Here is a 13,319-nt window from a genome sequence, read left to right on the forward strand (position 1 = left end):
ATTGGCTGCACAAAGCTGCATTATCGTCCCGACTGAGCCAACAGAAAAAAAGAAAAAAAAAAATCCTTAAGGATGAGCCCTGATTTAAGATGGTAGCATAATCTTGCTAACTACAATTTTGAGATGGCCTTCACATCAGAAGTGCAAATAAAGCTCTTTGAGTGGGTGGCTCACTATATTTTTAGGCACAGCAATCTCTCCAAAACTTCAGCACTTTCCTTCCAAGTGTTTTTGGCTCACTTGTATATCTGTCTGAAGTTCTGTACACAGTTTATGCCTCTCTACTAAGACAACACTTTAAGATTGTGTCCACACATACACGAAAGTTCGAGTCACACATTGAGAGAGTCGTGGAGTGCCTGTTCAGAGGTTGTAGAAGAAGACACCGTTGACAGGTCGGCAGTAACTCATTGTTCAGTTTGACTGTGCCCAGCACTCCAGTCAGTCCCCAGTCCAATTCCAGCTCTGCCCCAGTGGATTTAAACCGAGCTTAGTCAGCCTGACAGTGTGCGCTGCGTCCAGACGTTGACATATTTCAGACTAAATCGCTTTTTGAGTGAGATGAGTTTTGGGAGATGCGCTCTGGAGTGTGGGGAAAGTATGAATATTTTTCTCTCCCACCCTCTGCTGTCTTTGACTCTCTCTGACTCTTTTAAACCGCTGTCAAACTCTGCACGGTGAGGGAGAGAGCAGTTTAGACATTTTTAAATTCCTCATCTGTCTCAGCTGCCATCAAACTGAATAAATGTGGGTTCGTAGTCATCATGAGGGATTCTTTAAACTGTAAACACAAAGTTCAGAAAAACTCAAAACAGTCAAAATAATGAGAGATTGACGTCAAGTGCTTTGCTGCATGATTGCAGTTTTCAGGTGTTTACTTCACTTGATTTGCTCCCACTTTAATATACTGGTACCTGTTAACCAAAATGACTGATGTCTGATATGTTCTAGTTTTGTGTAGCCACTCTTTTGAGTGGTGTAGTGCACATTGTAGATATAAATAAAGAGACTACGTGATCTGTAAAACTATTTTTTTTTTTCATTTTATTAAACTTACACAGTCAGTTGTGTACAACATGATCAGTGTGAGGTTGTGCATGTAAACGTGTTCAAAATTTCAATGTGACAAACTTTCCCCAAATCTACCTTCTAGGACTTTCTCAGAAGCACTCATTCTAACGGCCTGAGATCTTGTAAACACAACATTTCCTGTTTTACTGATAAAAACCTGTGCAGCCTGAAGCACTTCTGGAAATGAGTAAAGCCAATCAATCAGATTGTAGGCTGCAGTTTTGAGAAAAGCTCTTGCCGATTTTGTGTGCACTAGACAGCATACCAACATACGGTTCAAGGACTGTCTGGTTCAAACTAATAGCAACCAAACAACTGTACCGATACCTGAAGAGGTGGTCTCTGTCCACTTCCAAATGAACTCTGGTATGGCTGAATGGATAAACCAATGAATGGTTGACCTTAAGTACACATGTGGTTTGTTTACAGTTTCTGGTTCACTTACAAAAAGGGCAGTGTGAAAGCGAACCACACACACACACAAAAAAAAAAAATCCTTTGTATTTAATCCAGACCAAAGCAAGTGAACTAGCATCAGGCTTCATTAAAAATCTTCATTTGTGTTTTGAAGATGAACGAAAAGAATTTTCATTTTTGAGTGAACTAACCACTTAAGTTAATATAAAATGTCAATGAGAGCATAAAACCATTGACATTCAAGCAGAATGTAATAATAAGCTAATTTCAGAATGTGATTTTAAGGACAATTTTGGGTCACCACTCCATGTCCAATTTCAAAACTGGGTCCCGATGCAAAAACAGCTGAGAACCACTGTTTTAAAAATGACTGAACATGCAGGAAGTCTAGTATTCAGTGCACAATACAGATGTTATCTAATAATAACCGTTGCTTTGATGTAGCCAAGAGCGAGGGGAAACTTGTTGGCACACTCTTGCGGAATCAGTATGTGCAAACCACGTTCATATCACACTCTTTGTGTGCATTGTGTGTGTGTATGTGTATTGTAGAGATCAAACTAATGAGAACCTTTGGGACTCATGCTCTCCTTCTTGAGAGAGAAAGTGCATCTCATCCTTTGTACTCCCACTCAATGACACAGACTGACTCATTAATAAACTGCTACATGAAATAAGCACGGTTTAAGGATGCTTGCTATGTGTGAATGGATTCTGCAAAAGTGTGTATGTGTGTTAGGGAGAACTATTAGACATGGTGTGTGTATATTCAGATGCATGTAGGGGTGATTGTGCGTGTGTGTGACATAATGGGTCCCACTAATGGGACTTATTATATAGATGAGAAATCTTGGGAAATAAGTCTTTTAGTGCCCCTCATTAATACCCAACATATAGTGATCACACAGTTCTTTCTTTTCTGTGCCCCTTCGCTCTTTCTTTCTTTTTCTTTCTTTCTAAGCCTTGCTCGGTTTCACTTTTCAGAGTACATCAAGATACTCACACACACAAATGTCACCTGCGGGCACACACAACATAAAGGTAAATTGCAGGCATTTATGCAAAGAGTCAAGGATGTGTATGAAATGAATTATCAACAAATAATGATAAATAATTGCATATTTTCTTGAATCTCTTGAAGACTTTGTGACTCATCGCTCTGAATGAAACCTCAGGAGCAGGAATGACAAAGAGAAAGTATCTCTTCAAAGATATTTATTTTGTTTGTAATGTAACATACAATTATGCTCATAGATTGAGAGAGCATATATTTTTTTTGCAAAAAATAATTTGAAATGTGGACTCCAGCACACCTTTCACTTTTTAGCCTTTCCCTTTATTATTATTATTTTAATTATATATATTTTTTCTTATTCTCTGGATACTTTTCAATCTGGTGTGAATCTTTTTGTAATAATGTGGACTGTAGATGGTGAAATCTACACTCCATGACTTTGCAGAAAGATGTAATATTGTTTTAAATTATATGTTTTTGAGGAACTTTTTGCAGATTCGATCACCCATTTTCAAGTATATTGCACTACTATGTATAAATAGCATCTACAGTAACACTGTTTACACATAGTGCAAAGAAAATACTGCTCTTTCCACTTTCTCAGTGTAAATGGCATCTATCTATCCAATGCTATTGCACAGATTGTGCTTTATATTAGTGTTGTCAAAGTACTGGTATTGATACCAAGTCAATACTTATTTAAAGGAATAGTTCACCCAAAAATTAAAATTCAATCATTATTTACTCACACTTGTGAGTTCACAAGACTCTATTAGCGCTGCAGTTCCGACAGGAAAAGCACATTTTATGATACCACTTATTGTGTGTGTGTTTTGTATTTTTATTAATATTATAAAAGTGCTGCAAGGGGCATGTAAAGTTATGAGCAGATATGTATGTTCAATTCAATTCAATTATGTATGTAATAGGATATTCGGGTGTAATCTAATAGGATATTCAATAAGATAAAATAAAATAGGGTTTTTTAATTTTTTAGGAATAGATTGGATTGTCAAAATTGATTATTATTGTCTTTTCTGTTATTTTCTTTTAATGGTTTTGCACAGATGTGTGTGTGTATGTTGTGTATGTGCTTACACACAAGGCTTCTGCCTTTTAACTCGAGTGTATTGAATCACTTTAAATCCGAGTCTACCCAGTAGCTGAACCCAGCAGGGCTTAGGTAGGTTTTAAAATACCACTGCCAGAACCTCCTCACAACATTACACAACATTTTCCAAACAGATGGGTGCTTGGCAGTGGCATAGCTCTGAAGCCAACCCTACCCGCAGGCACAGATGATGCCCACACACCTGGACACACTTGTTGTCCTGCACTCAGGAAGCAGCCATTTCCACGGCAAGCTGCTCCGACACCAAAGCTGCAAACACACACACCAGCCACACACCAGACGATGGCTTGGGGCAGTTCCACTTCTGTTCAATTTTCCCCAGATATAAAGTCAAGTTTTTTTTGTTTTTTTTTTATTCTGGGCTTGGAAGTGCAGAAGTGAGGTCTGTAATCTGCAGCGGGTCACACTTTTAGCCAAAGAGTGTTTTATTTCAGGCTTCATTTGTATTCCAATCTAAATCTGACACACCACAGCCACAGACCAGAGCAGATCGCTTCTGGTGTTTGGGCGAGTGGTGGTGGGGGGGGGAATGAAAGATGAGGGGAAAAAAAAAAGTTACCGTTTTGTTAACTGAAGCACTTCTGTAGATGCTCTGCATCACACACTGCTGTTTTAAGCATATAAAATACAAGGTCATACCCCTTCAAAATGAGAATATGTGCATGTCAGTGTGATGGAGGGATCCCACGAGGAGTTATCTGAATGGCACCTGCAACATGGTTATTATTGGATCAAGCTTTTAGATAGCCTAGGCTGACAATCTCTGCTCCACTCTGATTACCTGCTAAACCCAGCCTGGTATAATTTTGTGTGTGTGAGCATGTTTTATGTGTGGGGCATAAGCTGTTTGACCTCACACTTAATCCATTAATGGACTCTTCATACTTTTTTCATTCACTGTTACATGCACTTTCTCTCCAAACATCCACACATGTATTTGATATCTAACACTCTGACACACTGGGCCAGAAACACACACACACACACACACACACACACACACACATGCTCAAAACCTTGTTTTTCACTGCCCGCTGCCAATATTTAGAAAGCACATGCTCATAAGTTGATTTTTTAAAATTTTTTTATGTATTTATTTATTTTATATACTGTATTTAACATTACTGTTCAATAGTTTAGGGTTGGGAAGTTTTTACACTCACCAACGCTGTATTTATTTTATCAGAAATACAGTAAAAATTGTGAAATATTATTACTTGTTGTGTTATAAAATATTATTTATTCCTGTGATTGCAAAGCTAAATTTTCAGCAGCCTTTACTCCAGTCAATGTTGTGCTTCTTTATATTTTTGTGGAAATCGTGATAATTTGTGATAAGAATAGAATAAGATGAATAGAAAGTTCAGAAGAACAGCATTTATTTGTGATAGAAATCTTCATTAGTTTGTAACATTATAAATGTCTTTAATGTTACTTCTGATCAGTTTTAATGCATCATTTCTGAATATAAATAAATAAATAAATTCTTAGTGACCACAAATTTAGTAGTAGTCGCTTGTATGTGTATATACTACCTATACATTATCCTGACCTGTTCTAGGTTACCTTTCTTTGTTCTTTAATGCACCATTAAATGTGCACCAGCTTACAAGTGATGTTACAATCTGTACATTTGTAAAGTGGAATTTTATTTTTAAAATGATCAATGTAATATAATACAATTTATTGATAGCACATGATGTGCACAAAATTGGTTTTTTTCAAAACTATTTGAAAATATGCATCATCCATTGATGTATCAGTAGATTTTAGAATAAAGCAAGGAAAAAAACTAACACTTCTGTTAATTTACCAAGAAGACAAAAATACTTAAATATGGAGCAATTAATCTCCCCGTAATCTTTTATATATGTAGGCTAAAATCCATTGAAAAAATAAAATACACAGAGGTCCTGAAATTCTTCACTGCTGTCTTTGAAGATGCCACAAAGTTCTTGTTACATTTCTCTTTTTCTAAAAAGTTATCAGTGCGATTATGAACAGTTATGATTGATGTATTTATTAATAATTTTATTCTGTTACTCTCTTTCTTGCGGCTCACAGGTATTTTGGAGACGAAGAGGCTGGACATTGTCCGCACACAAGGTCCCATCCCGCAGTCACTCAGTGGAGTTATATACTATGCAGCCGATCTACCTATATGGTGGCAAGTGCCTCAGTACGTCCTCATCGGTGTCAGCGAAATCTTTGCTAGTATTGCAGGTAGGTGGTGCTTTGCAAAACACTGCTGAACACACATGCAAAGCTCTCAACTTCACAAACAGAGCATATGAAGCGACTATGTTCTGAATTTTTGTAGCATTTTTTTGTAATTAATAGTTTTTTTTTTATAATAATAGTTTCTTGCACCAAAAGTATTGCACTGAATTTATTGAATAACATGTTTGCTTCTGTACCTTTAAGATGCTTTATGTAAATGACCATGTTATGACCAACCAACCTATTCACATTTGATCCAGAAATCTGAATATGATTAGTTGTTTATATGTACAATAGACATGGACCGTCAAACCCTTAATGTGTTCATGGTTGTGGTGTCAGTATGATTTCTGAATGCCTCATTTTTTGCAGCAACATGTCAGCATAATTCACTGGTGTATTAAAATCAAGTTTTTCTATGAAATGGCCTTTTAACATTTAGTAGTTCATGAGGTGATACTGAGCCTGGAAAGCCATATGAGAGGCAATGATCATGATGAGAAACACCTACAGCAATTTTGTGCTAATATTTTGATGGTAGAATTTAGCTTCTCATCAGCTAAGATCGATGTAATGTATAACTCATCTAGATGAGGAAACGTACAGCATTGTTTTAACATGAGTGTTTTTTGTGTCCTTCCAGCTCTCGGTCTCGTCTGTGTACTGTAGAGTTTTTTTTCCGTAGGATCATTCATCTGTTCTAATGACCATGCTAATCAATGCGTGTCCTTTTAAAAACTGCAGTAAACTCCTCTCTGCCTTGCCTTTGTGTAGTAGCTCTTGTCTGAGCCGTTGCTGAAATAGCTTGCTAAGGAATCCATGGCTGTATCAATCAGGACCGATCGATCTGGGCTTGGTGATACATTATTGCAGTTGCGCAGTTAAGACGACCAGGGAAAACATTTCGCTCCTGCTGGAATACACTAAGAAAATATCAAGAAAGTCTCAAGCAAGTGGGCATGAGATTAATGAGAAAATAGATGAAAGGAAACTAAATCCCTACCCTTACACAGCATTTGTAAGAAAAAACTGTGGTGGACCTCCTATTACCACCTACACTGCTGAGATCTACATTAATTACACCAATTTCTGGCATGATCTTAAATGAATCTGATTTCACTTAATAAATCTTGTTTCTTAATGATTCCATCAAGAATTAGGTTTTGTACTTTTGGGGAAGGACCACATAATTATATGAATTCTTATATGTAGTTCATTAGTCTTGTTCCAAAAACTCATGCCATTTGCAGTAGCATTTACACTGATTTTACACTGATCTCAAACCTTTGAAATGTAGTTATGCAAGGTTTTTTTTTTTTTTTTTTATTTAGTTAGTTGTTTATGACTTTGTGGTTCAGTGAGTGTGTCAGATGTTCATTCTGTAATATTCAGTGAGTGGCTGAGTGATCCATTTAAGGCTGATGAGTTTAAGATTCATTTGTGAGTCATTTTGAGTGATTTTGTTTCAAAAGAAAACAGTTCAGAAGAGTCATCAATTAGTGAATCAAGCTACACTGGCCGCACTGTATTTTGCTGTTGTTGTTAAAGTTATGGATAGAGGTTGTCGAATTCCAGCTCAGTTCCCTTATTCTGGTTGTTTTCTAGAGGTTTACAGGTTACAGTTATGGATGGCAGTTGTCTTTATTTGTGTTTTGCTGTATCAGTCAGGTTATGTGCACAACTGTCTGTCCTTCATACACATTTTCACACAGGTTAGCATGTTCGTTACTCCTCAAACACACAGCTCTGTTCATTTCGACCCTTCAGCTTCTCTTCCAAGGTCATGTTCAAATATGCTTGTTTTCCTCTTAGACGCACACCACACTGGTAATTTCACACCCGTTTCACGCACAGGAGTAAACTCAAAGGCCTGCACGTCCCCCCTTTTAGCCTTTATGAACCAACAAGACTAATAAGTAGCATTTGGCAAAGGCAGGGAAAAAAAACTCTCCCTTCTTGTTGAACTGTAGAGAGCACAGTACTGATTAGTGGATTTCTTCTCTACCCCCTTAGAAGAGGGGTTGTTCAAATCAGATCTTCGCCCATGGCTTATGCTCTTCAAATAACGGCATGTTTTAGTCAGGACAACCCTGCAAGTACTTTCAAGGTCTTTGATAGAAGACTATGAGAGAGGAGGTTGTCTGTATGGCTGCATTCACAGCGGTCTTTTTCAGTCCTGTTTTTTATGATCTATTAATTTGTTAATTAGTCTTTTAAAATATCAAAAAATAAATTAAAGGGGTCATGAACTGAGAAATGACATATAAAAGATCATTGTAAAAACAAAATACCTGATAACTACATGCTATGAAAAGTTCAACAAGTTAAAAGAGAAATTTGACAATTACAAAATAATCAAGTAAAAGCTACTCAAAAAATAAGCTTTTTAAAGATTAAAAAAACATTAAGGGATTCTGCTTTGGCCTAATCTCAGCACAAAAAAGAATTCCAAAGGTTGTGTGCAATTGAAGAAAACGCCCTATCACCCATTTTTAAACAAGCGGAACAATTAAAAGGCCAGCTTTTGAGAATCGGAGATCATACACTGGTGTGTAGAGAGCTAAAAGCTCAGAGAGATAATGGGGAGACAAACCATGCAAAGCCTTGTAAGTAAGCATGGGAATTTTAAAATCGACACGAAATCTGACAGGTAGCCAATGTATGGACTCCAAGACAGGAGTGATGTGATCCCTTGTCCTGTTTCCAGACAGGATTCGAGCGGCTGAATTTTTAACCACCTGTAATTTTTTTAGGGTAGCTTTTGAAACCCCGGCCACCAAAGCATTGCAATAATCAATGCAAGAAAATACAAAGATGTTGATTAACATTTCAGCCATGACAATGATGGCAAAGGACGCAATTTGGCAATATTTCTAAGATGAAAAATTATGTCTTGACAATGTTCTAAACATGGGGAACATTTTTTTTACATTTTGTTTTTGAAATTCCAGTTATAGAGCCATCTACACTTAAAGTAGCTAAAGTACCAGCCTTACAGTACGTAGCTGGTGGGGGTGAACCACTGAGCATTACCTCCATCTTATCACTGTTTATACACAGAAAATTTCTAGACATCCACTTTTTAATCTCAGAAAACACATTGAGAAAGAAAAGACACAGCCACATTAATATCAGGTTTTGAATGTATATAAACCTGAGTGTTATCTGTTGTGAAAGTGAAAGTTTAGACCAAGTGATCTTAAAAGTTGACCAAATGTATAAATTTATATGCTGAAAAGTAAAGGGCCCAAAATTGATCCTTGAGAAACACGAGATTGCACCACATCGATATCAGACCTGCAACCACCCATAGCAACAAACTGCTTTCGATCTGAAAGATAAGACACAAACCAGTTTAGTGCAGTCCCAGAAATATCAAAGACAAACTCTAAATGAGTAAGAAAGATTGAATGATCAACAGTGTCGAAAAGCGGCACTAAGATCAAGAAGAATCAAAATAAAATTAAAAAAACGCGCAGAATCAGTTAACAAATCATTAGTGACCTTAACTAATGTTGTTTCAGTACTGTGGAGTTTACGGAAACCCGATTTGAAGGGACTCAAAAAGATTGTTTGCGATAAGATTTGGAAGGCAATTGAGTAGCAACAATTCACTCTAAAATTTGACAAGAAAGGGGAGATTGGAAATGGGACAAATTATTAGGATTGTCAAAGTTCATTTATTTATTTATTTTTTTTATTAATTAATTAATTTATTTATTTTTGGTACAGAGGTCACAGCTGCAATTGTAAAATGCTGCTGGCACAGCACCAGTACACAGAGAATCATTTATGATTCAGGACATAAATTAGCAAAGCATGATTGAAAACAGCCCAGTTGGTACAGGATCAACTATGGAAGCTTTCATTTTTGAAACCTCATTGCAAAGAGGATGAAAATCCAGTGTGGAAAAGTTTGAGAGAGGAGTAACAGAAATTCAGAAATGGTTTTAAAGGAAAAAACAGAAGAAGGAAAAGTAGAGATACATTTACAGTACAAGTGTGATTAATCTTGGAACTGAAGAAATCAAGAAACTTATTACAGAGGCGAATTGAATCAAAAACATTTAATAAAACTATTACATTTGAGTAGTTTGCTGATAGAATGCAACAGTTGTCTAGGGTTATTCTGATTGTTGTCAATGGTTTGTGCAAAATAAGCAGCCCTAGCCAATACAATTTGAGTCTTATATTCAAGTAAGTGGTCTTTCCAGGCCTGGTGATGGACAGTCAAGCCAGATGTCCATCACCTACACTCCATTGTACAACACAATGCCTTCATTGCATGCAGATAATCATTATACCAGGGAGAAGAACGTCTGAAAGAAACAGATCATGATTTTAAAGGAGCAAATAAGGCCAGGCCAGATGAGAGAACAGAATTTAACATGAGATCTTTGTCCTCCAGTGCATCAAATGGAGAAAAAAACAACTTAAAGAAGACCAATAAATTCAGAGAAATCAGAGGGTTCGATCAATAGATCTCCATTTGTGATAGTTAATAATTCGAGAAGAAGTAGTTGTAACACAGTTCATATGTCAGGAAGAAGGAGGCGGGAACCGGCAAACGTTTAAACACAATTAAATAATAAAATAAACACACAAAACTGAAAATACAAACACAAACAGAACCACAACAAAATAAGGCCTGGTTCTCTCGCATCCAACACTGTTGTGACTCCTTTTTATCCTTCCGGAGCACTTCCGTGGGACTCAAGACTGGTGAGTGGCTCAGGTGTCGTGCATTAGCATTTACTCCACCAGCCTCGCTCCATTCCCACGACTCTCGGCCCCGCCCCTCTCGTCACAGAAGTGTTTATGTCAAACAGTTCCATATTAAAAAAGAAAGCCAGATGATCAGACAGCCCTAAGTCAGAGGTCGAAAACTAAGACACAAATGAGCCATTTAGGATCACTAAGTCAAGAGTGTGACCTTTATTATGTGTAGTACAGTCCCACAAGTTGGTTCAATTCAAAGCACTCAAATAAAGATAAAAATTTTAGAATTTTTTATGTCCATATGAATGTTAAAGTCCCCCAAAAAGTTATCTCAAATTTGAGGCACAACAAGTACAATATATCTGCAAATTAAGATAAAAAGTCTTAATTTATCTTAGGAGGCCTGTAGACTGTAGCTATGTCAGTGGAAAAGGAGGCAGACACAAATGTTTAGGTGGTCATCATACACCACAATAATACCCCACCTCTACCAGAGGATCGCGGGAGATCAAATAAACCACATACAGCAGGAGTAAGTTCATTAAAGAGTAGACCATCAGACTCTTTGTGCCAGGTTTCCGTTAAACACACAAGGTCCAATTTTCCTTCTATGATAATGTCAGATTATATCACAACCTTGTTGTTGACATTTCAGTAGATTTCAATAGACGAGAAGGAGCAGATGAAACAGAAGCAACCTCCTCATGCTCCTCATGTTACGTTTTTAAAATTAACCCTCATAGGCCTACACAGCAGCCCTCGAGATCTGCACAGAAATGTAGGATAAACAACAGTTTTAGATGACAAATACAAAAAAAACTGCGCCTTCATGAGCAATGTATATTAAAGCGCTTAGATCTCAATATTCCAACATGACTGCAGCGAGCATATGTGTCATTCGCCAGATGAAAGTTTCCCTTAAAGGGCAGGGTAGGTGATTTGGTTATGCTGGTTGAAAGTCTCTTCACATTCTGATAGCAATCACTAAGCTAAGTGGTCTAAATTTATTTATAATTATTTATATCATCTGTGGAAGGCATAGGACCATAAAATGTTTGTCCAACCAAAATGTTTGGTCCAAACATTACGATAGGCTGTCATGCCTGCCTGTCAAAATATGTATTTGCATACCTCTGTGCACCCTGTTCGCGCAGACAGGATACATCATCAATGCATTCCAGTGAGAATGAAAGGCGCTATTACTATAATATTATGTGCTTTGTACTGTGATGTTTTCTCACCGGTGAATGAGCCAATGAGGTAATCTGACTGCGTTGTATCAGTGCTCCACCAACGGCGTTTCTCATTGTGTTTTGCTGGTCTGCCTGAGCGCGTTCATGTGTTTTGGAGGAGGCGTGGCTTTGCATAGTGATTAGCGGGGTGGTGGTGGGGGGGGGTGGGGTATGGGTGATCTTGCTTTCAAAGCTAGCTTGCTATCACTAGCCTTTCCGAAATTGCACAACAGGTCCTTAGTGGATTTGCGAAATAAAAAACAGACAATACAATATGGTCTAAAATTTCACATAATATTAACTTCTTGTTTATTAAACTATTGTATAAAATCAATATCACATTTGAATTCGTGCAGATATATTATAAACAGCACTCTTACTCGTGTGATATGCTAAACTATATAATATATAGTTTGTCATATATAAACCCATACACATTATTTTCTTACAGATTAAAATGTTTATTTGAAGCGTCAGTTTTTGCAGTATGATTAGTCAAAATTACTTTTATTAGGTGTTGGATCTAAACAAACCTTAACACACAAACAAAATGTTTATTTGAAGCGTCAGATTTTGCATTATGATTAGTCAAACACAAACACACAAAAAAATCCAGTAAGAGTGAGAAAAGCCATAAATGCATGTGTTACCAAAAAATTTGATGAAAAGATTGATAAACGTTGTGCTAGGTTTAAGTCTAGATTTTTCATTTATGTTTTTAACAGGACACACCGCAGCAGAGTGAGTTAATGTTACTAACCTTTGTGGATGCGTTCTAAGACTTGACTGTCATTCTGGTCTGTAGACAGCAGTTTATGGTGTGTGGAGTATGTTCAACGAGAGTGATGAAAGGCTGTAAAGGACTGGTTGTGTGGAAAGCCCTTATATGGAGATGGTTTGGGAGTGTTTTTATGCAAATGACTAACTCACACGGCCACTCATTTCGAATACTCCCAAATTCATTAACGTTAGGACGAGATTAAGAACAAAGTCATGTGTGTGTTTGTGAATTAGACAGTAGGTTTTCTTGAGAAGTTCAAATGAGTGAATATATACAAATAATTAATGCAATTATAAGTGAATGCGATTCATTGTCTAATTAATGTTTTCAAAAATCCCTGAAAATGTCAATATATTTTTTCGATACTGCACACCCTTTGCTTATAGTTTTATTTTTTAGATTTTTTAATACATGCCTGTTTTGTACTTATACTCCCATAGGACACCTGTCCCTTTGAGACTCTTGTTCTTAGAAACATACATCTCATGTTCATGTATATGATTCTTAATCAAAAAACAATCCTGGCACACAAAGTTAAATGGCAGCATTCTACTGTCTTTTTTGTTAACACGACAGCCCCATTCCAGGAGAAAACAAGAAATACGAAACAACTTTTGTTTTCCCTTTCTCTTTCTTCTACTTTCTTATGGGGATAGTGACTGTCCCTAACAGTTAACATCTTCATTTTCATTTTTATCTGCGGACGCAGAAAAAATTGAAAGAAAAGAGGCA

The 13,319-nt window shown here is 36.9% G+C and overlaps 1 pseudogene; it reads left to right on the forward strand.

Moving 5' to 3' along the window:
• Nucleotides 1-13,319, forward strand: part of LOC122134547 — a 54,825-nt pseudogene that overhangs the window by 17,786 nt on the left and 23,720 nt on the right.

The sequence above is a fragment of the Cyprinus carpio genome, unplaced genomic scaffold (genome assembly GCF_018340385.1).
Source record: "Cyprinus carpio isolate SPL01 unplaced genomic scaffold, ASM1834038v1 S000006637, whole genome shotgun sequence".
Taxonomy (NCBI): Eukaryota; Metazoa; Chordata; class Actinopteri; order Cypriniformes; family Cyprinidae; genus Cyprinus; species Cyprinus carpio.